This window comes from Stegodyphus dumicola, chromosome X1 (genome assembly GCF_044657685.1).
Source record: "Stegodyphus dumicola isolate Sdum_Otavi_A_Nest chromosome X1, ASM4465768v1".
NCBI classification, from domain to species: domain Eukaryota; kingdom Metazoa; phylum Arthropoda; class Arachnida; order Araneae; family Eresidae; genus Stegodyphus; species Stegodyphus dumicola.
Window position 1 is genome coordinate 242641691 of NC_140780.1, and position 26345 is coordinate 242668035.

General features: G+C 31.3%; 1 protein-coding gene across 2 annotated transcripts in view; it reads right to left on the reverse strand.

The window, feature by feature from the left end:
• LOC118184292 (suppressor of lurcher protein 1-like) overlaps positions 1-26345 on the reverse strand; it is a 246512-nt gene that overhangs the window by 80062 nt on the left and 140105 nt on the right. The gene's annotated exons all lie outside the window — the stretch shown is intronic.

Sequence of the window (26345 nt, forward strand, 5' to 3'; positions counted from 1 at the left end):
AAATAATAATTTACCAAAAATTTAATTTAAACGGACAGTATTCAATATTAAATTCAGCGGGTATTATTGCTGGAACTTAGATAGTTAAATTATGCCGTAATATAAGTTCCCTTGAATGTTTTGCCAATTATGTTGTTTTATATTATAATTAAGAAAAAAAACATATGTAGGATAGGTATGAATCCAAAGCTGAAGAACACATACTCTAGTCGTAGAGGTAGCCCTGAACAGGCAGAAAACTATTCTAGATATTTTCGTTCAAAATAGAAAACTGCCAATAAAGTATTTGAACAAACGGAATGAAGATGAGATATGAAAAATAAAGTTTTGAGTCCTAGCAAGCTAAACAGAGCTTATTTTTGTCTGCATCTTACAAAATTGGGTCTTACAGTTATTACTGGGACCTTAATTCATAACAAAATATGAAAAAGAAATATTTAAAGTACTTTGCTCAAAACTTTGTAATTAAAAATATTAAGAACTCATTAAACTTACATATGATAGCTGTTTAGTCATTTTGAGTGAAGTTCCTCTGTTTGTGCTTCCATATAAGGCACTTCTTGAAAGGTTTTATTTAACTAATAAGCTCCTTGGAAGAGGAATGTCAAATTCTTGTTTTGATTCACTTGATTCTCTTTAAATTATTACAAAGCAGAGGTATTGATTGTATTGAGCTTTTCAGTTAGTTCATAACGCACAAAATGGTGAAACTGGACTTCGGCCATTAAAAACTTGAGAGAAGTTACAAAATTAACTTGATACCATTATTTCCTAGTTTGTTTATTGCTTTGAGACTCAAGTCATATAACGGAGGTAATGCTTTCAGACACAATCAGACAAGTTGACTGAAGGACCTACATAATCAAGCAATCAATATTAATTCTTATCTTTTTTAATTATTTTCATTAATCTACTCAATTACGTTATTTTGAAGTAAGCAAGTCCAATGAAAAGGAAGGTATATATATAGAAACAAAATTAATAGAAATAAGAACTGTTAGATAAAATTATAAAAATCTTAAAAAATTTCATCCTCCTTCGAAAAAAAAATTTTTTTCTATGAGCCTCTGCAACTATTTAATGTTTAAAAATAGTAATATCAAGAAGTAAAACATCACTTCATGAAAGCAGGATTATTTTTGTAACATTTATTTTATTTTACGAGTAAGTTTTAGCAAATTTCAAGACTTGCAGTATAAATAAAGCTGATGGAGACATTTATAATTTCATTTAAATTACAAATATTCGGGTCATAGAAAGTAAATCATATGTGTTCAATTTATCTGTCGCTTAAATCTTTCTTGGATTTTGCAACATATCTGTAAAATGATATGAATTATTCAAAACCTCTTAGCATTTTGAAAGAAAAAATGTAGATCTGAACTTTTCAGATCTTTTGAACGGTAACGAGGCGTTTATGCTGTCAGTCCTTGCTCTCTTAGCTACTCATGCGCAGTAACACACCTGTTGTTATGGTAAAACGATGAGCAAATTATTCCATGGCTTATTCTTACCATTCTCTTTGCATTTGCATGAGCAGAATGGAAATTTCAATTGTATATTTGTGTCAGAAGGCAGTGCAGTGGGTCCTACCAAAGTCAGTTTTTTTTTAAAGGATGAATGATATACGCGTTAATTCAGGAAAGCTTTTCTTTTCTTGCACTTTCTGGCTGAAAAATTTTTCTTTATTTTTGAATTTAAAATGTGCTCAAGAATAAAACATTCTTATTACTTTCTTTCATGTGCACTTTAAGAAATTCTTCACATTTAAGATTGATGAAGTTTGTTTTTAAGAAAAGGCTGCAGTAATAAGAATTTAAATTTTTCTTAAATTGCAAAATCGATTTCAACGTTGAAGAAATCATCTTAAAAATGTGAAAGTAAAAAAAACGTATATTTTACCTATTATTCAGGTAAAAGGAACAAAGGTTTTAATAATGTCCGTGGTAACAGTATTTATATATTTCTGTTAAATAAAGTTTAGTAACTAATTTATGAGTTATATCTCAATTTCCTCATAAAGCAAAATAATACCTGAACTATAGTAATAATGATATATAATATGATACCGGAACTGAGATATACAGGGTGTTTCAGCAAATCGGTTACAAACTTTCAGGTGAGATAGAAGACACCTAGACGATGGAAAAACACATAGCAATGTATGGTCATAAACGCTCTCCTAGCGCTGTAGTGACGACACAAAACACAAGAAAGGAAGGACACGAACAGGGCGAGAATATATGTTTATTATGCTTAGTGCAGAGGAAACCAAGAAATAGGAACAAAACAGACGATCGTCATCAAAGAAGGTGTTCGAAATGCATTCTCAGAATGGGATCGGTAGGGGTGGTCCGTTGCATTGGCCAGCAAGATCGCCAGACCTAACTTACATTGAGTACTTTCTCTGGGGGGGGGGGTACGCCAAGACACTGATGTACGAAACCCCTGTTAGAAGTGCTGATGAACTTGTAGCACGCATCGTGGCAGCTGATGGGAAGGTTCGGGACATTCCCGGTATTTTTCAGGAGGACTTCAAGATCTACCATGTGGCGGAGATGTGATTCGAAGGCCTAATTTCGAACATCTTCTTTGATGACGATTATTCTGCTATACTAAGCATAATAAATATGTTTCCTCATCCTGTTCATATTGTTCCTTTGTTGTGCTTTGTGTTGTCACTACCGCCCCAAGTAAGCCTTTTCGACTGTACATTGCTATGTGATTTTCCATCGCATAGGTGTACTGTATCTCTCCTGAAAGTACGTAATCGATCTGCTGAAACACCCTATATAGGGTATCAAGCAAAAGCACCATATTTAGTATGTCCAAAAGACTTCTTTATCCTTAATAGAAAATACTTCTACATACTCTCAGCAGGTAAATTTCCCGATATAAGAGCTTCGAGTTTGATTTAACCTGATAATTATGGCATATTATCGTTTTCAGCTCTTTTCACAGGTTCGTTTTAGCTTAGCTCAGATGGAACATTACTCAAAGGAAGCGCGAATTTTGATTGTGAAAACTCATTTAAAAAATGGCCAGTGTTATGCTCAGACTATTAGAAAGCTCCGTGAAATCTTTGGAAGTAAAAGTGAACCTAATGAAATACCAGTTCGCAGATTGACAAAGACATTTGAGAACAAAGGTTTGACAGAAAATTTTAAATCAAAAGACCGATTCTCGATATCTTGGAAACATCGCTATTTTGCATGACAGTGCTATTGAAAGTATCCGAAACATCCGAACTTATGTCTTAATTTTCGCACAGGGACTTACCTGAAACTCCGTGAATGTTCTACCTAGAAATAGTAGTTTATCACAACGTTTATTGAATATCTACTTGAAAACTGCACTTTAGAAAATTCAGCTGATGTTAACATTTTCACTATTAATAAGCACAGCTAATATAAAGAAATTTTTAGCTAAGAGAAAGAAAGCTCAATCTGAAATGTAGAGAGTTGTTTTAAAATTTATGAATTTTTAGTAGCAAATATAATTATAGCATATAATGCAATAGTTAAATTTATCCTTTTAGGAATTTTGCTTGAAAGGATCATTAGAAATAAAATGCAATGTGAAATAAAACAGTACTCAAATAAGGGGCTTGATTATATATTTGTGCTTTTAAAATCTGAGTTAACGTCCAGAGTTTATATATATATATACGTCAACTGCAGATGAAAGAAAAAAAACTATTTCATACATTTAAAAAGCTGCTAGCATATCATACTCACGTTAGAAGAAATTAGGTTTGTATTTTATTTTCTGAAACGAATGTTCAAATTTTGACATAATTTCGAAAGTGTCACCGAAGGTTTATAAAGTAAATTTGTAAGGATTATGTTAATTTTATTAACAGTTAAATTTTAAGTTCCTTTCCTGTCAAACTTCAACTTACTACTTCCGGCCTTGGAATCTTTCTGAGTACTTAATGAGGAGAAGCGGTATTTAAACCGCGAAGTCTACTTACAGAGTTAGAGAGAATCAGAGTTTCTGATTTACGCGCGTCTGCCTTTTGGCCACTCTCCCTCTCAAAGCTGTTATTACGCTCGGCCGTACTCAGGCCCTTGATAAGCTTCGTAGTCAAGTAAAGTTAAGGGGCCAAATCGATTAGAATCTTGATAGCTTCGGCTATATTTCTTCAGTTAATCTTACTTTTAGTTTAATTCTTAGTCTCTTAATTTCAAGCCCAAGTGTCGGCTTTGATTGTACACTCCAAGACGGAGTTTTGTTAAAACTTATTGGAATAATAAAGGGTTAGTTACCCTTCCATCTTGTTGTTTAATGTTACACGAACTTAAGCGATTATTCGCTAACTAGTTCTTAAGATTCGTCACTTTCTACAGTAACTGAGAATTACACCAGTGAGAATCTTACACATTGATTAAAGTTTATGTGCAATAGATTTTATTTAATCCAATGGCGGGCCCTAACCTTTATAGGCATTTGGTTACTACTACTCCCGGAAGCGGTGGACTCTTTATTAATGGAGTCACTTAATAGGTGAGCAACAGTTGCGCCCTATGAAGGAACAGGCAATTTACATTCATGCCTTCTCCGCAATTCAAACATGGGCCCTTCGGTACAGCAGTCAGATTCAATAAGCACTTTCCCGTCTGGCCAGCATGTGCAATAGATTGATTTACAGTTAATCATTGCATTAAAGCTCCAATTAGCTAAGAGTTTGGTTCTCAAACCTCAAATTCCCTAAACCTGCCAAAAAAGAAGTATTTTCTTGATTATAATATCAAAATGACTCTGATATTCTGAATAGTTTTCTTTTAATATACTACCTTAGTTTCTTGGACATATTTCAAGATGCATGTACATATACTTACTTAAAGACTTAAAAACGTTACGAAATAATTTCGGTTGCATATATATGGCCTGGCCGGCTATAGAGTTCAAAATTGCATTTGAACGCAAAATTGAATTTGAACGCAACATTTTCAAGTTCATAGTATTTAGAAATAAAATATGTAGCCTAGCCTCGTTAAGTTACATTTATGCAGGAACGTGAAAAGATTCTAGTTATACCACGGACGCATGCTAAAAAGAAGGAGAAAATACACTGTAAATAAAAGGGATAACTGACACTCAAAAACTGTGTGTTTTGTGAAATACGTACTTGGAAATAACAGACATACTTCCTGAAACTCGAAAATAGTCCGGATTTCCTTTATTACGATGAAAAACCTTCATAGAATTCAATCGATGTTATTTCAATCACTAGGGAGAATAGAAAAAAGATAAAAGAAACAGAACATAAATTTGATTTCATTCTGTTTTTGCTTTGGCTGCCTTATTATATACAGTTTCCTTTTTTTTATAAATCTTCTGAAATCCACTTTTTATTTTCTTCAAACTGCTTTAAAATTTCCAATGTCGAGAACTAAGAACTTAGCTTTCCATTTCCTTACCCTATACTCAAATGAATTTTTTGCACATTTTCTTGCTTGTTTTTTCTCTTTTGCAAATTTAAATGTACTTAAATTTTATTTCAGATTAATGTTTTATTTTTATATCCTTTATTTCAAACGATAATACTTCGAAACTCGAGATAATTTTTGATAGAATGAAATATAATAGGAATTTTTTAAAAAAGTAACGTCGCTGAAAATTAACAACTGAAATTAAATATTAGTAAAGGACTTAACTTTCAACTTTCGATAAGACCAAAGCTTAATTATTTCTACTTTAAAATTTCAGATTGTAAAGTTATAAGGTATTTATAACGCTTTCTTGGCATGCCTTCGTGTTGTGATGGTTTACACGCTGGGCGTGTATTCCAGAGGTGCGTGGTTCGATTCCCAGCGAAGGCGTTGCATAATTTTCATCATTCCAGCTTCCAAAATACCTAATATCTTTACAAAGTATTCAGTTTAATTATATTATGATTTCAGCTTCACTATCTATTCTAATTTCTGTTAGTTATTACTGGGATGTAAATGAGATACTTCTATATAATAACATTCTTGAAAGTTAGGGATAGGCAAGCGATGCTGACCGTTATACGGTAACATAGAACAACTGTACGAAGTTCGTTATCTGACGTGTGCTTTTGTCAGCTGAGTTACTCGCGCAGTTAGTTAGAACTGAGCCTACACTTTTTAGACTATGCATTTGTAAATTTCCAGGAGCAATTTATTTCGAATTTTAATTCACATTTTAACTCTGTTATCCCGTAAACTTCGGAGTTTTAAAATGTAAGCATAAGCCTCGCATTTAATACAAAGGTCATTTAAACCTCTTTTGAATATGTTATTATTTTCACAAACGAGGCGATAACTCGCTTTGCAGTCTCAGGAGGGTCCAAGAGATAAACCTAATTAAGAAGTTGGCCTCACGTCTTAGATTTCAGATTTCGCTGGAAAACTGAACGAAAGACAGATCACGTAGACAATTGTTACTCTTGCACAGAAATAAAGGGAATTAACTTTAAAAGGCAAGAAAGATGCATCAATTTTGTACACACATCACTATCTCACAATGGTATATTTCATGTACCACGGCTATATAGTATAATTTAAATTATACTTAAGATAAAAAGAAATTCATTTTAGCGACTAGTGAAAAGTTACATGAAAAATACGAAGATTTATATTCCACAGTTAGAGAAACGTGAGTGTTTTTTATGACCACCCAAGAAAACCTCAACGAGATTATTCTTCAGAGTGTGAGCAAAAATAAATCTTAATTGCCTGCATCAAAGCTTAAAGAGTTACAAATTTTGCATAATGAGGAACGTATTTATTTATATCGTGTTCGACACAAGTAGTTTATTTGTTTTCATGCAAATATGGCAATATAAACTTTTGCTACGATTCTCCAAGTGTGATGAAGATCAGACTTGAAAAGTAGTAGATCAGATTCTGAAACCACATGAAGTAAATATCATTTCCATGAATCGTTTGGATTATTTCGCTGCGCCCCTGTTATTGAGCTGCGAAGGCCCAAGGTGCATAATTTGGGAACCTCAATCTGTTACTGAGAGAATGTGAGAAAAACGTTATGTACTTCAGGCAAATCAAGGAAAATATGCATGCAGAAATATTCTTGAATAGGCACGATTAGAGTGCCAAGTAAATTCTGGCTGCAAATGTCATTTCAAATAAAGATGAATATTTTATTTTCCTCGACTGCCAAATTTTTTTTTCAATATGGATCAGCATTCTGCGCCATCAGTACTGCTAGGTTTGTTATCATTGCACACCCCCGCCATATATATATTATTTTGTAGGGATAAGAATTAGACCACTGCAAAATCTCAAATAATTTTTCTAGCTCTTTCTGTTAAAAGATTTAAATAAAGTTTTTATATTACACGAGTTTAATTTTCAAAAATGGTACAATGGCGAAAGTTTTATCATCTGTTGTATAGAAATAATCTGTTAGCCTTATCATTCTACTACATTTTTATTAATCTTTCAAAACCTAAAGACAAAACGTATATAAACAGAACTGATTTCCTATTGAAATTGCATTAGCCCTAAACAAATTTAATTAAAACAGATTTGCCTTAAGACACATCTGTTGTCTGCCTTAAAACCTCAAATCGACTGTTTAAGGTAATAAAAAAAGGACTGCGATCTTTTCGCCCTTTTCAAGACAATATTCTACTTCCTTTAGTAAAAAGTTCCATTTGCATGTGAGTGAAACAAAGAAATGAACACTTTTCAGCCATACTGAACATAGTCCTCTTTCTTCTTTTCACAGCCATGGCAATCACGCTTGCCTTTTTTTTTTTGGTACCCAACGTAAATTTTCGCTGTGCATCGCAAAATGAATGTCGCCCCTTTCTATCGATATTTTAGAGATGTTTTCACAAGCCATTGTCAAAATTTGTTTGTTGAAAAGAGGGAGCTTTTTAAAGTAGGGAGTAATTCATTTTAAGTTTAGTGGTTGTTTGATTTGTTCGTCCATGTAAAAAAGTGCTGAGAACAGCCGGTAATGAAATTACCAACAGCGATACTGAATAAATTTTCGTTAAGAGAGAAGTCATTTTTTAATGAATATGCTTAAAGTGGCCCATCTCTAGTCTACTGAATAAGCTACATATTAAGTCTGGGAATTTTCTTCTCTTCTTTCCTTTGAATTAAAATTAATATCAGAATTTGATTAAATTATTTTTTTTTCATACATCTGCATAATAAGTAAAATGACTGCTTTATTTTGAAAGTTTACGATAATGTAATTTAACATAATTAGTAAGTGGAATCAAAACTGGAATTGTATCATCATGAGAAATTGTTTTAAGATGAAGAAATTTGCATTTTAAAAGGAAGTATATTATAAATAATAATAACTGTAATAAATTAAAATACAAATATATATTTTTCTCTCTTGATATGACTTTCCAAGCAAGTTTATAATTTTTTCTATTCTTACTGGAACGTTTAAAAAAAAAACAACGTAATGGGAACAGTTTTTACATATTTCGCTTTTCATTGAAAAATAATACGAGCAAAGTATATAAATTCGGTTTTTATATATAAATAAAGATTTTGACAAAATAAATTAGTGATGTCGTATGCAAATATATCCTTTAAGGTCATAGAATCGAGTATAGCGATTGAAAAATAAATTATTCTAACGGCTCTAAAATATATGAACCACTTCGATTTCGCCTTCGAATGTAAGTAAGCAATAAAAGGTGGAGCTTCCATGAAATTGTCTCTTTTCCTATTGCCGAAATGACTGATATTCTCCTATGCTTTGGTCCACTAGAAACCGAGTGGTGAAGTCGCTGAACACTGGTAGTTCAATCAGGGGTTCGAATCTTGTCGAACGGGCTGTCTGCATAGGCGTTTTCGCGTTTTTACCAATGCGTAGCGTGTATTCAGGCCATTTTCGCTTAGAAAGTCCTTCAGAAGACATCACTCCCCTTAGGCAAATAGTCCTCGAGTACTTTGCCGTAATCAAATAAACGAAATCACCCCGCGCTTGGCACCTTTTCCATTTGTTAGTTTGTAATACGAGCTGAGCTCGTTGGTGACCATCAAAAGAATTACTGCCTGGCCACTGGTGGGCCCAGCGTTGAATATTGCTTTATTCGTAACTACCACTCATTAGTATAACTAGTATAAAGATGAAAATGCGACATTAGTAAACTACAGCGTCATGACCGCCCACTTGGATGCATGTACGAGGAGAGTAGAAAATTTAGCTGTTTTCGCGTACAGAACCTGAAAAAATAATACATCTTCATTAGATAGGATTTATAGCCGAATATCTAACACGCCTGCGTACCCATCGCAGTGTTTGTATTATTTTCTGTTAAAAACCATATCTCCAGGATGTTTTACTAGATTACCAAAAAAGGTTAAAGGTTTATTTTTACTTTTACCACTTTACACATGGAGGGAAAAGGAAAAAGGAAACTCCATATATTCATCCCTTTAGCCGGGATTATATCCTTGGTCGGATACTAGCCTTCGGCGGTTTCACAGATGTGCATAGATGGATTTATGAAATAGTCTGTAGTGACTCAACACAATCCAATTATAAGCGTAGATTTACAATCTGAAATCCATTTATCATTGTAGATTTAGAAGTTGCCTGAGTCTTACAGATGGCTACGCGATTAAATTGATCTTATTCAGAGTGAGTATATATACTTTGGTCATAATGCCATAAAAGCAAGAATTTTGGTAATTACTTTGTATCACTGAATCTTGACATTCTTAACGGTAGATTCAGCTTTCAGTAATGATAGGCTGCATTGATTCTATAGCGTATATTGCAAAGAGCTGCATAAAGTGGCTTTCTGTCCGGTATAAATTTAGAGAATTTGCTTTCAGTTTCATTCAATTTCTTGAGAAACAAGTTCATTGAATTTTATTTGAGAATTTGCTTTCAATTTGTTGCTTATAATGTCGTCTGGCATGCCATTTTTTTCCCTCACAATTAAATGTTAATCTCTTTTAATTGCACTTTTTATGAATATGTATAAAATGCCTATTTAGAAAATTTCGATCATACATTTTCTTACTTTGCAATAGTAAGAGGTAATAGGCTGGTAAATGGCGAACGAGCTGGCTGCTTGGGAGTTTTCACAGTTCTCTCTTTGTGTAAGGTGAATGCGAGTCAGTTTTCGATACGAAATCTTCCACGAAAGCAGGGTATCCTTTAAGCAGACATCTCTCGTGTACGTATTAGTATTATAATATTCCAAATGCTATTGATCTGTCAATTATTCTGATATCCTAAATACCAGTGGTACCCTAATTTAAGACCTCTCTAATAGCAAGTTTCAATGCAGAACTTTCCTACAAATTGACAGAAAAGTGTCTTCAGATGTAATCTAAGTTCTTTATAGCAGACCGAAAAGATCAAAATAAGAAAACTGTATTCCTTCTTCTCGAAAAGAAAGAAGAGAGAGAGCATCATATCTTCTTTTGATGAATTTTAGTAGATAGTACCTCTAACTGAATTATTTTGAAATTTAGACTTAAAACTTACCTCAAGCGTTGGTTTTAATTATTTTTATAAAGTTTAGAACACTTACTCATGCAGTCGATTTTAGTGATGTAACCAGTTTCATCACGAAACACAAGATAAATAAGATAAAAGGAAAAAATTCTGGAAACTCGTACTCATCTAATATTTGAACTTTGTTGAAAAAAGAAAATACGGAATATTCAATAGCAGTATACAAAATTTTAGGAAAACTGATTATGAGAAATTAGAAGGGTGTAGTATACCAAGAGATTAATGAAATTCGCAGCTAAATTATGCTCAGTAAAGCAAAAGAAATTTCAGCTAGTAATAAATGCGAGTGAATAAAATGAAACTGACAAAACAAGTTTTTGAAGATTAATGACGCCACTTATCGTCGTCCATATTTTTCGCTCTTCATTTCTTTCGTTTCGAGTTCAGCGGTTCCTGATTTGACTTCTATCCAAAGACTTTGAAAAGACACGTTCATTTCTCATTTTATGCACGCTTGAAATCAAGCTGTGACTTAATTAGAAGCTGGGAGCTGCAGTGAATGAATGCCAAACGTCTCCATGTCTAAAACAATATTTTTTCCCTTGTCGAAAGCATTCTTTTCTTTCTGATATGTAGCTGTTGTTGACGTTGAAATTGTGCTTTTCACATTTACCACATCATTCATACATATTTCGTAACAAATCATAAAATTTGGAATTTATGTAACGTGTCTAGGCATAAATCACAATATTTTTTCCTCCATTCCCTTTGCAATTTGTTTCTTAATCTAGGTTAAAAGATTGCAATTTTCAGAATATCAGGGAATTTATTCGCTTTTGCGGCCCTCCTTAATCCATCTATTTTGTTGCATTTTCCTACTGAATGAACTTCTACATATATATCCTGTGAGAATGTAGCACGCGATCGAATATGTCATTCCGAACTATGTTATGAAGACAGCTTAGAAACGCTTTTCAAGGGGTTCGGTCCAAAATACATTTTGAAAACGAGTTACTTTACTGTTTATGGTCGGAAGCAATCTTTAATCACACTCTCACTATTAATTGCATATTCGTAAACAATAAAAATTTCTTTGATGGCTATAGGAATATACAAAAGAATATTTACAGGTAACGATTATAATAGCATGCAACATTACTTAGTGCGCTCCTAAATATTAGATATCTTGCCATTAAATAACGAAAGTTTTAAAGATGATGTTTGTCATCAAATAAAATGTTTGATGCTGAGATTGCCGTTATTTTCGAGTGTAAAAAGCATTGCGCCACCGTCAAAATTATTATTTTTGAGTCATTTTAAACCTCAACAGAAAGTATTCGCCGATAAAAATATATTTTTCGTTTTATTTCAGAAAAATATTTAAATAGTTTTTTTCTTTCGAAACGTATCGCATTTACTCTTCTTTACTCTTCGAAACGTATCGCATTTATTTATTATATTATAGCTACCTTTGATATATCGCCTTTAAATACAATAAAAAATTGAATATGCCATAATTATTTTCATTTACTTATAACAACCAACGATATACCTAGTTTTCACGATTCGACTATCCAAAAATTAAGACTTACGGTTTTTTTAGAGTTTAAAAGTGCCCTGAAATTTGGCAGTCATGCTTTTTATATTTGAAATATATGTGATAATGTACAGATAAAAAATTTTACTTATCTCTCAAATCAATTTTATGAAAATGAGTCCAAAATGGAGCATATTTTTATTCACCTTTATAATTGCAAACAGGTGCTTAGTTCCAATAAGCTGGCGCGTTAAGCACATAGGTTTATGATTTTTTAAAACATATATTTATTCGTAAACTTATGATCCTTGTATCTTCTACCTTTATTTCACCAGACATTTTTCTGTCAAGGAAAGCAGCAAAATGCACAGAGTATCAAAGATCTTCTACGCTAAACGAATTACGTTCGTTTGTTGAATCATTTACAGCAAAACAAGCAAATGCTACCTGCCTAATGGGTGGAATTTTTTAATTTCGTTATTTTAATCGTTAATTTTTTTTGTAAGTGGAATGTATAGTGCAGTTCAAAATGGGCAGTTGCCTTTAAACCAGGAACAGAGGCCTTTATAAGCAACTGCCAGAAGCAACCCTTAACCACTCATGAAAATTCAGTACATGAGTTCGTTAAAGTGGTGATGCCCAAGCAGCTGGAAATGTTTGAATTAGAGAAAGCTATGGGTGTGTTCTAGTTTTGTGCAAAATAAGAAAATTGGCAATGTAACAATGACAGTAAAAACCATAATTTTAGTAATACTATTATAAAATTTATGATTATAACCGAAAATTAATTATGTTTTGAAGATTTTGAAATTTGTGATTATTCAAAATACGTAATGTGTGTGCAAAAGTTTTACAACTGTGATATGTGCAAAACCTTCCCTGAAGAAATCTAATTATGTGGAATCTAAAACACAAAGCCTTTTGGACGGAAAATTGAAAATTTTTAATAGGATTCTAAAATCTTATCAAAGTTTATATTTTGCAACTATGGAAATAATAATTTTGCTCAAAATTTCAGGATTTGTATTTTTTCAAATTATCTCTCTTCATGTGCTAATGCTTTCTTTCTAATGATTTTTCTTCCGCCCTGCTGTTCCAGCCTTTCTTTCGAAGGGGGGATATGTAAGAAAAATAAAGAATATATAAAAGATTAAATTAGCAGAGAAAATGAACTCCCTTCTGTATTCTAAAAATAGCAACCTCAATTTGCACTGTGTCATTTCGAGAAAAATCTATGTCATATGACTGCTACATAATTCTGATGATGTAAATGGAACTAAAACTCAAGCAGCCAATAGTAATTTTACAGCAATATTAACCATCCAATCAAAATGCATTGAGAACCAAAACTGACTCAATCTGAATTAAGATTTCACCTTGAACATAATGCATCTTGTTTTCAACGCTTTAACCTAGCTGTACTGCTGTCTATCTGCTGCTTCTTTCTTGCTACAAAGTTATCAAAAATGTAAGCTTTTTGGAATAGGCACAATTAATGTGCCAAATGGATTGCCACCACAACATGTTTACTACAATAAAACTTGAATTAAATATACCTTGACTGCCAAATTTCTTACTCATTGTGAATCGACGTGTTTAAATTCTACGACATCGAAATTCTAGCTGTTCATTGTGGATACAACCACCTGCGCTGTACTACAGAATCTACTACATATACGTATTAAATCATTTTGACTTCTTTCTTATAAGAATTTTTAATCTTATAATATTTTAAAGCAAACAAAGAAAGCACAAAACTTTGAAATTCCATATTGCTCCGCAAATCTGCACCGTAATACAAAACCTTAAAAACAATCGTTTTCGAAAGCCTAGAACACTCTTCTTCAAAATAAACGAGAAAATTGAGTCTAGGAACTCTATTTAATCTATATGTTATCAGGGTTCATTCGCTAGACGAAATGGTTTTGTGATAACTTGCTGGGGTTTGAGATAAAAGATTCGCGATTCAAAAAACAAAATATATTCTTTTTGTGATATTTTGAGCTTCATTTTATTTTGCGTGAAAATTTGCTCATAAAATGAAAGAAATCTCAGTGTACAGTACAAAACTTTCAAAAATAGTGATTTTTTACAAATTTATTGTGTTTATGTCATTATCATTTATAGTTAATTCAAAGTTACCACAGAAATATTAAAAAATAGTTTGGTGTCGGACTTTTTGAATAAAGTTAATTTAATGCATTATAAGTTATAGTTTTTCTGAAAGATTTCAGTTACATTTCAAACGAAAAGCATAAATTGTTAACATTCATGAAGCTTGTATGCATCTTTTGTGACTCCGGCGTATATCTGACATGCGTTCATAAAAGAAGTGCCCACTGGTTTTAATACAACAAAGATAGAAGGCGTTTCTTGAGAGAATAAACTTATATATTTCATTATCTTTTGGTAACGATTTTGATTTTTTATCCAAAGGCTGATATAAAGAAGGAAAAAAAAAGAATGTTGAAACTTAACTTTTAGGCCGAGGCCCGTAGTGTCCGCCTCTTATTATGGTACTGAATCACTGGAGGTTACAACAAGCTTATGAACTCAAATAATACAAGAATTATACAGAAAGTTAAACTCAATTTTCTTGATTATTTCTGAGAAGTGAGAGCTAGGCTTTTGCAAATGCTTTACTTTTCAGTACCCTTGTAACTAATTACGTGGAATCTAGTTGAAAGCATTAAGTCCAAAATCATGTTATCCCGTTCAAAGTGCTGAACTCTAATTTTTTTAAACTCTCCTTCCTAGAAAATGTTTTACTGCCAAGTGCAGTTTATTTGCAAACTGATAATTAAGCCTTGTCAGGGATGCGTATTTATTGTTATGGCACTATATCTTGCAAAAGAAATTATTTATAAGTGTTGTAAAACAGTTAATTAATTTTCATTTAAATTCAGACATCTTTAACTGGGTAACAAAAGTTTTCTGTAACGTTCTTATCATTGTGTAATGCAAGTCTCCTGTTACATTCTTATCATTGTGTAATAAAGAAGATATGGAACTATTTAATTCCTTTCTCTGATTAATATATAAATTAATACAATTGTTAACTATTAATCAGATGCATAATATTTTTTTCAAATTTGAAAACATACTTTGCTACATCAAAATAATACAATCCTCTGAGAGAATTTCAGCCCACGATAATTCCGAAGCAAATCTTCATACGCTAGAAAGACCTTTCGCTGAGATTCTCATGTTACGTAATTATTTAGGCCAAATCTTAATTATGGCTTTCCCCTTATGAAAGTGTAGTTTGTTATTTTTCTAGAGAAAGAATAAAAGATTTTCAAACTTTAGATATTTTATTTACCTGAGTAAAGTAAAGCAGAATTTTATGAAATCTCTTATGAATATTTTAAATTTAATCCATATATGTCCTTTTTAATCTGCGTTTCTTTATATTTATTATTTTTTAAACTGTATTTTTTCCTGCGTACGCCTCGTAATCAATTGACATCTAAAAATAGTGGGACCTTCCCCCCCCCCCAAAAAAAAAGTAGAATCGCATCAAACGTTCTTTAAGATTGAATTTTATTTACCCGAGTCATTCAAAGAGAAAAAAATCCCAGCTCAGAGTGAAATAAAATAAGCGTTCACAAACTACTAGAAGCTGCAGAAATTAATTTCTCTCCAATTACTTCATCGCCATCCAGTTTAATGCTTTGCATTAACGGACTGCATAGATTGGTTCTCTAATTTCTATGCTCACACAGATTTACTTCTTTTTAAACTTTAGAATGTACTTCACTTCGACAAATCCTACTAAAATGTAGTTGTGTTATTTTTCATTTGTTTGCAATATTGAAATTCCTTAGCTTATTTAGTTTAATTGCAGACGTATTTCCATCAAATCTTGATTAAAGACTTTTACAAACAAATGAAAATCATTTTTCGTTAACATATGACATTATCTTTTACGCATTTTGAAAACAAAAGACAGATGATATTCCTGACAAATAGCAATCTTTGTAAGTTATTTTCTTATAATTTTCTTATTATCATTAATAAAAAAAGAGATGTGAGCAAAATAGAAAATATCATATTATTAAAATAAACTAGTTGTTACTAAAGCCTATTCTAAAGTTCATTAAAAGCGTAAATCGTATACTTCCATCAACTTAATTTATGTTTGCTGACGCATAAGAAATGCATTTTCAGGTGTCAGCTTCAAAACTAATTTCTAATTTGAAGATAATAATTTATGTTTTCCTAGATTTTCATCGAGAAGTGAATTAAGCTTATAAATGAAGAGATAATTATTTAAAAATATTTTGCATAATATTGTAGAATGAGTATGTCTCTGAGGAAAGCTTCCTCAAGAACAGTGGCTCATAGTTATGTTACAAGCATAAATAATCCCGAATAGACAAATATAGCCAGCTCATTCGTGCAATTCAAAGCTGGGTCGAGCTACCAGAGTTCAACGGTGTTAATCGTTTGGAGCTTCAATCGTGTGCGCAAAATAAAAGGGTTTGAATCTAATCGCATATTTTTTTAACGCTAAATCATCATTCAGTTATATGCTTTCTCATTCGCTCTTAAAATCTGATTGCGAACTCATCGGAAAATACTATTTACATAATAGCCGCTAAGTACATATTATTAATATAATATAATCGCAGAATAAATTTAAACCATGGATTCAATTAGTTGCTCTCCACGCTTCTGTATGTGACAGAACTAATAAATTCTAAATGCTGGGGGGAACTCTTAATTTTTCTACTTTTGGGTGCAAAGTAAACAGTTCCTGCTAAAGCATCGCGTTATATTTATCGAGTACTTATTATTCCTGAAAGTTGTCGATATGTATCAGAACAACAGGAATCTAAGTAAAACTAAAATATGATTTTCTTGTAGATTATAGCTGAATCAATAACTGCCGATGTTGAATAGCGAAGAATCTGCAATTTACAGCTGAAAGCCTGTCAACAGGATTTAGGCTTACATTGCATTCTGAGTGCACCTTTGCCGCACCGATACTATACACTTACAAATATCCATCCCTTCTCCTGCATTCGAACCAACGTTGCTAACCGCTATCCCTTCTAGACGGCAGTATGTCAGTACAGCCTTCCAGACATCTGGAAGTTTTCATATACAACGACATATCCAAACTTCGCTTATTTTCTAATTATGCCTACTCGGATTCAAGTTTAGTAACTGTTTGAAATCATCCTTTCCATAATTATAAACCAAATACTTTTAGATTAGTATTAGTTAATTGAACTTTACTTACTATTAATATGTATTTGATTTACGCTGTGGTGAACTTACAAGTTTAACTTGTCTTTTTATTTAAGAGGTGTAAGACATTTTAGGTAGCGAAAAACGCCAAAATTGTCCCTTTTTAATTACCTCATTATTATCGAAGTAAAACTCATTTCAGATTCAATATATTTCATTTATAGAAACTATATATTATTATGTCAAAGTAAAACTTTAATTTTTGTTTTCAGTATTATATTTTTGGGAAAAAATATTGGTAACTTCTTGAAACGACAGATTTCAAATAGTACATGATCGCACATAAAAATAAAAATCTTATTTATGCGTAGAATTTTTTCGAATTTGCTTTGATATTTGCAGACATGTTTAGAAAGTTACATGAACCTATTTTTTATTTTAACAATTAATGTGAAATATTAAAAAAAATTAATTAAAAAAATTGAAATCTTGAAAAAGGTAGCATATTTTTAACCAAAATCAGGTTCTCAAGAATTCATTTCTTCTTGAATGAATTTAAACAGCTTCACTCAACATATTTAAGAGAGTAACATTATGAAATAAAAGCGAAAACGTTTGCCCAATCGATGTTCCGGATTGAAATTGTGGAGCGCTTATACCAACCTTAGTATTGCTTCAATCAAGGACGTAGCTTAAAAGAATTAACATGTTTGTCTGCAACTCCATCTTTCCACCTATGCATCCTCTTCAAGCTAACTTATACGATACATTTTATTTGTGTGCGAGCTACATCTCTCTATAACATTTCGGCTATGACTAAAAAGTGAACTGGTTTCATCTTCCGCAAAAATTACAACATCATGTATATAATATATATATATATATATAAACAAATTTAAATTCATAACAAATACGTATAAAAGTAAAAAAGCAAATTTAAATTCTAAAAAAAAAGGAAAACAGCCAAAATAATTTAAAATAATTTTAAAAAATGTGCAAACATGTGAAAGATTTAATTCTCGAACTAATCTACAATAGCATTTAAATTCAGAAGCATAAGCAAATCAAGTGCAAAATCTATTCATGAAAATAAATCTACTAATTTAATAAATTAAACATTTTTTTTTTAAATGCATATGTGAATGACCGTAGAGTAGGCAGGAGACAGACTTATCAAGGGGAAGTTGCCTCTAAACCTAACTCTCCAGTCATTCAATTCGTGTTTCGTCATTCATGCAGGCAAGGGTAAAAGTCAAAACCAAAAAGTAATTCCAATAAAGTGGTACCCTTAGAAATTAACATTTAAGTATTAACATTTAAGAATTAAAGTTCAAAAAGGAAAATACTAATGAAGTCTTTTGAGTAACAAGCAAGTAAAGCCAAGAATTAAACTTTTTCTTAAAAAATTAAATTTTTTAAAAATTAATTTTTTATAAAATAATAAAAAAATATACAATAGTTCATTTTTATTAATTTAGTGAATTAATTAGAAATAACATTTAAATTCCCAGTTTTTTAAAATTTTTCTGTCCAAAAATTAAGTTAAGAATTTTTACTTTAAAAATTCACTGTATTGTAGGTTAGCTTCTCTTTACTTTTATAACGGCTCGTATCAATCACATAAATTTCCATAAATGTCATTCTAGCAAATGACTTACTTGTAAAGTTAGCAATATGCCTTTTAATATCACAGCCACTAAACAACTCCCCTTTTGAAAAACTTATAATTACATTTATCTCATCACTTGTAGCACATGAAATCTTAAATATGTTGGACAAACCAAAAATCGTCTTAATATTAGAATTAACAACCACAGACCACACATTAAAAAATTTGCAACTACTAATTTTAGCACACTTAATACAGCTGAATTAGAACATTTTCAAATACATGATTTCAAAAAAATTAATATTCAAATTTTGGACATTGTACCTGAATACAAATTTAGATTATTTCAAGAGTCACTCTACATGCTTAAATTCAAAACTCTTTACCCTTATGGACTCAATACATTCAACCAACACATTAAATTAAATTCTGAAATTCCAACTTACAGCCATTTTAAATTATTCAGTAAAAAAACATTACGAGGTACCAGAGCAGGTAATAAACATAAAAATAAACTTCTTTCAACAATAGATACAAAAAAGTTAAACGATAATATAAATAATTACTTTCTTACTGATAATTTCACTAAAAATATAATTACTTGGTTGTATACTTGTAAGCACAATTTCTTAAAATTACTTATAAAATTTGTAAAACAGCATTTTACAGGGCACAATATTAACAAAGACCTTATTATTGACTTTTGCAATTATAAGTTCTCTACAAATAACAAATACAATAAATATTACTGCAAAATCAATTTCCTTCATCCTAACTATGATCATATTCAGTTTAGCAAAATTTTCAGAAAAAGTCAACAACTTTTTCCAGCTACCAAAGTACAGATCTCGCCAGCTTTCAAGTATCAAAAACCTCTTAGTAAATTGCTAATTAACCACCATGAATTAGCTACTACAGCCCATTGATACTGTAAAGAGCTTCAATACAAAGATTTCATAGATAAATTTCATCAACATATTTTAACAGGCAATTTAGCAATAGTTCAAAACCAACATTTAAGAATTTTAATGGAAAAAGGTACCAAATTTAGACCAGTACTAAAAATTAACAAACATCACAGTTTTAAAAGTTTCGTAAAAAATATAGACGAATTTATAGTTAAAACTAGTTTCAAATTAAATATTCCAAATTCTACCTTTATGGCATGGAAACATGCAGTATTAGAAGAATTCAAGCAAAAAATTCGAAGAATTGAATTTAATAGCACTTTACAGTGGAATATTCTCATACCTCTTTTACAGGATTTAAAACAAAAGTTCATAATTACCAAAATTGACAAAGCCAATAATAACTTTAGCATAATATGAAAATTTTTTTATGTCTCATTAATTAATACTGAACTCAATAATGCCATTACTTGAAAACTCACCAATCTACAAGAAAATGTTATTGCAAAAAAGCTAAAAGCATTTCATAAGAAACTGCAAATTTCACAACCATCTAACTACAATAGATTAGCAAATCTATATGCTCTCCCAAAATTTCATAAATCACCACTCAAATTTAGATTTATTGCTAATGGTACAAGTAATTATAAAAAGAATATAGATTACATATTTGCAATTATACTTAAAAAAATCTGTAGTTTAATCCAACAACTCGTTAACAAACAACACAATTATAGTTGGATTATTTATAATAATGCTCCAGTTCTCAGCAGTTTTAAAAGTTTAACAATCAAGAACATTAACTGCTATGACTTTGAAAACCTTTATACTTCTCTACCATTAGAAGAAATTTTTACTAGTTTAATGCGACTCCCACAACTTTTTCCTGACATACTTGACATCCTTTGTATTGAAAGATGGAATACTTATCTGAATTGTGCTTTATTTAATAACTACATTAAATACAATAATAAGATCTTTCAGCAAGTTAGAGGAATTCCTATGGGAGCAAACAGTTCTAGACAAATTTGTAACCTATTTCTTTTTACATTTGAATATAAATTCCAACTCAGTTTAAATAAAAATGAATTAAAGCTATTTGCTCATACTTTTAGATACATAGATGATATTATAACTTTCAATAATAATTCTACTTTTGAGTAATTCAAAATTTACCCAAATAGTTTAACACTTAATAAAACGAATACGAATCAAGATACTATTGAATTCCTAGACCTGCAAATTATTAAACACAGCAAAATTAAATTATTTGATAAAAGAAGGAATTTCCATTTTCCTACTATTAAACTAATTAATTGGAACTCTAATATCTCTAGAAAAGTAATAGAAAACACGTTTCATTGCGAAATTATCAGAATAAAAAATATATGTACTGAAAATGACGATTTAAAGGAAGAAATCATAAAACTAATTAATGTACAAGTTGATAACCAAGTACCACCAAAATTTATTAATTTATATATTAAAAAGGCAGGTCTTAACTTTACTTTGTAATTTTTTGGCTCTTTTGGATATGATAACATTACCTTAAACCTTAGCTGGAGGGTAATGAAGGATATAAAAGAGAAGAGAAATTATTGTAAATTTTTATTGTAAATGTTTTGTTAATATGTATATTTAATCAATACTGGATTCTTTCCTTTTACTAATAAAGGGCCAACTCTTTTCAAAAGTCTCAATTATAGCCCGAATTGAGTGAAGATTTTAATCTTCTTCTTCTAATTTTCCATACTTTAGCCAGTGTTTAGTTAAGTTTTGATATACCAATTGAAATCATATTCATTAAACTTTTAATATTTTCTTTCATTAAATTTAAATTTTATTTAACTTCCTAAAGGAATTTTTGAGAAATTTCTGGGAATTTTTAGAGGTTTTTAAGGACTTCATTTCAAAAAAAAAAAAAAAAAAAAAAAAAAATTAGGGAAATTTTTACTTTAAAACTTTAATATTAAAACATTTCAGTTCTTCTTAATTACTTTAATTTTTTGCAATTTTTTGCAATTCACAAAATATCTTCCACTTAATTTTTTTAACAATTTTCACAATTTTTCAACAGAACACACATTTCAAATTACAAACAGTTTACATTTTTTTCACATACCACTTCACTTTAATTTCTTCAAGCAAACTTACATCTCTTGATTGGCTCAGTTACTTAACTCCCTAAATAACTGATATTACTACCTTTAGGATTTTAAATTAATTTAATTAAATTTTTAATATTAATGTTTACAAAAAATTTTCTTACTATAACAAAGATAACAGCTTGACACTCAACTTTTCCTACATAAGCGCCATCTATATAATTTGAAGAACACACTTACTTCTCTTTCAAAACACTTTTGCAGATCCCAACACTCATATAGTAGGTAAGTTACATTAAAACTTACTATTTACTTGCTTTAAGTATTTTTTTAAAAAATGTTTTATGTAGTATCTTACATTAACTGAAGTCTTTCCTCAGCTTTCAGTTATTGTGTTTTAATCAGGAGCTACGCTGCTTGAATTTTGCTATGACTCTACGAATATTTCAAATATTAAGCGACCGAAGTTTTTACAGCCGCATTATTGAAGATATTAGCCAATTTCTCAATTTCCTGATTCTGTTTATATTTCTAACGATTTGTTACTTTTTAACTTCATACCACGTACAAAAACTTCTTTCAGTTACATAAGGTACCAAAGGAACGTAATCGAAATCTTCTGGATCTCAGTTGAGTCTTCTATGTCAACTGTTTCCATTAAACTATTTTTTTTCTTCCTGCGAGCTCACCAGCGCCCGAGGAGTGAAATCCCTAAACACTGGTAGTTCCAACCTAGGTTCAATTCCAGGCGAACTAGCTGGATGCATGGAGGCTTTCGTGGTTTTCCCCAAGTTCAACTTGTATACGAAACAGGTTTACCTTAGAAGTCCTCCATGAAGGCATCCCTCCCCTTAGACAGGTAGTCCGTTATCTTTCAAACCAAACCTTTTCTTCCTGCAGAGATTACACTTAACTCTATTATTTTGACTCAAACGTCCAGAAAAAGTTCTTCTAAATCGTCGTACATAATTACTGTTTAATGCTTTCGTCAGAAATGGTCATGCACGACAATGATTTAGGCGTTTACTCACCGAGAATTTTGTCCAGGACAGAGGACAACTGAATTACACCTTAGAGAAAAAAGAAGTTCCTCTTTACTTTTGATAGAAAACTCCTCTGAGAATAGATCGTAGGACTTTGACCCTTTCTTATCCTACCACTAGCCTCTCAAGAGGACTTTCGGCTCTACAATTTTAAGTGTCCCCAAGCTGCAAAGACACTATACACCTTCACCAGGATTCCAACCCGGGCCCAAGACTATGGTAACCGTCTTCCTTTGCGGTATGCTGAAAAGGTTTTCGTCTGTATTTTAAGAACTGTCTTACGTGTAGACAGAAAATAATCTAGGTTTTCAAAAGTTCTCTAAAATAATAGACGTTTTAAATAATAATAGACGCGATCTCTTTCTGGAGATTTTACGGTTTTATTTTTAACCACAACAGAGATCTACTGTAGCTTACTTCAAATAAACTGTTATTGTTGCAATGAATGGTTACACATAGACAATGAAATTTATCTTAATCGAAACATTTCAGTGACATTTATTTTTAAAGAGCTTAAATTCTAGCGGAGCGACAGCAGCTAAGTTACTCTGCTCTCTTCAAGTTAACTTATACGAGTAATTCTGGCCTCCTAAATCCGTTTTCGTCATTTTTAGAGAACGTTCAATGAATGCCTTGCACGTCTCACCACAGTGTTTCCAGAATAAACTTAATGCAGCGCATTTCTCTAATCAATATCCCTACCTCTCTCTAATAGGATTCTAGGTCGGAGGAAATGTAAATCGTCACTGTCTCAGTTAGATCATAAATATTCGTCTCTTTAAATCACGTAGTGATAATACTCCTAGTATCCATTTTGACAAGTTCGCTTTACTCATAAATATTCATCCGTCTGACGGGTTTGTTATGGTTCATGAGTGAAATTCCTTTCCGCAACACACTTTGTTGCGAAAATCAAAGCAAAGTGACTTTTAATAAATGCCGTTGGGATCCTAACTCCAAATTCTTTGAAGTTTTTTGACAACATCTCATACTACCTATTCAGAAGTTTAAGGTCTAAGGACTTATAAACAGAGCATGTTTTTAGCTATTTTAAATGAAATAATTTACTTTTCATATTTCTAAATTAAATTAGAACTTAGAAATAGCAGCTCTTTAACATAGAAAAGCACATATTTTCCTGTTTTCTTTCGACCTATTAGGTCCTGAGTTTGCCTACGACACCAATTTGAATATAAGTTGTGTATTTATCGATCGAAGAATTAAACTAACATTAAACTACCGATGTTATTTTGACTAATAAAAGTAAGTTTATGCAAGTGTAATTGTCAAATATTATTCCTGAAAGTTGAAACAGTAACTCAGTGACAATCATATTTTCAGTCCATCAGATGAGAACTTTGTTTGCTATATGGCAGTATTCTAAAAAATTGTTAACAAATTAAATATTTGAGGGACATTTAATTTTGAAACGTAATTATCGTGTACCAACATTTTGAATATTTTAAATTACATAAAACTCAATTTAAAATTCTCTGCTTCTGAAAAAAACTGTTATGTAATTTAATAATATATCATACTTTTAATTCAAAAAGGGCCAATTCCAGATTGTTAATATATTTGAATTTATCGAATTCGTGAGCTCAAATAAAAATTCAGTGAGCTTTGTTCTTCACTGATTTATTTTCGTTTTAATCACTGTTGAAGGAAATAAAAACTTAAGGAATATTTTTTTTAATTTTTGATTTAACTTAAATGTTCGTTAAATTTCACCCAATTGAACCGAAATCTTTTCTCAGTTAATGAGAAAAGTAATATTCGTTTCACATAAAATATCACATATATATATAAGATAGATTCATCAGTTGTGCATTAAATTATTGGCGCATCACAAAACTGCAGTTAGGAATTTGAAATTTAAGTATTTTAAAATCTAAAATAAGATCCTAAATTGTGACTGAACATTCAAATAGTTTCTGACGTAATAAAAAGAACTTCATTTATGATTTAAGGTACTTCTTAATTTTATTTAAATTTTACCGAGGAAAGAGCAAAAGCAAAACTAATATCGAACAATACAATAAAGGCAATGAAATCTTTATTTTCTTAACGCTCGCAAATGAGATTTAAAAATTAAATTACAAAGGTACGATATTGCAACTTCAACTGGCCAATAAAATAAGATAAATGTAAGTAAAATTTATTTTATGTTAAATATTGTACTAAAACTTTAATCAATTAAAAGGTTTAGAAATTTGAAGTACTAGAGTCTTGCTACAAGAGATTTAATTTCTCTTAGTGCTTGCATTGTATTAATAAAACTCGCACCGTCTTTCCAGGTTCTTTTTATTCCAGATTCTAAAAAAACTCGACAACTGTTACTTCAGTCTCAGACTCTATGTTTTTCTGCGCTAATACAAGTCATTTGTGTAATTTATTGTGACAAGTAGGTAAACGCTCTTTGCCTTCGGAAGGTTGTCTTCATTGAAGAATCTGCGGGAAATGGGCTTTTATTCATATCACAGACGGAAAAACTTCATGGAGAGAGCCCATTTGCTATAACGAAACCTAGGTAAATCTACTAGTATTCTGTTTGGCCGTGTCACTGATGGGTGGCCAAGTGGTTTAATCCGTCAACTGAATGACTTGCTTTCAAATCCCTCTGGCCGAATCGTAAGTTGTTTCGTGGTTTTTCCATTGCTTAACGCATATAAAAGTGAGTTTCACTCAGAAAGAGTTCCAAAAAGGCATTTCATCCCTTAGGCAGGCCCACCAGCAGCCGAGTCGTAATGTCCTGAACATGGGTAATTCTGCCCTTGGCTGAAAACTACTGGTGAACGGGCTTCATGCATACGTGTTTTCATGGTTTACCCCAAGTGTAACTTTTATATGAGCCAGGATCCCTTAGAAGGTCCTCCACGAAGGTGTTCCTCCACTTAGGGAAAGAGCCCTCGAGTGCTCTGCCTTAAATCAAACAAACCAAACCCCCTCATCAGATAACCCTAGTATGCTTTGCCGTATTCAAAAGAAACAAACCCCCTTGCCCACAGATGGGTACAAAATTAATACCAGTAATTTGCTCAGTCACGTCCAAGCCATAGTTTTCATTTCCCATAACTGCTCAATTCATGTATTTTAAATTCTTCAATAATTGTAGGATGTTTTGATAGCAAGTATTTACTTTTTTCTCCATTTTCCAATCCATTCAATTAAATAATTTGAATTATTTGAATTTTTGGAATAAAAACTTGATAATGACTGTGAATTACGTGATCCCAAGCGAACATTTCTTACAACAGGAAGTTTAGTTACAAGAAGGCAAAAAATATAGAAAAACTATGAACTGTAACTACAGTTTACAGCTCATTTATAAATGGATTCACGCATAAATACAGCTATATTGTAGATGTTCAGCATACATACAAAATAATGTTTAAATTTCATGTCGTGGACCTACGAAAATTACTCTATCGCTGGGAGTTAAAGATTATTGGGAATCTAAAAGCCATTTTCGGTCCATGCGCTTTGCTGATTTTTTTAACGCAACCTGAGCTG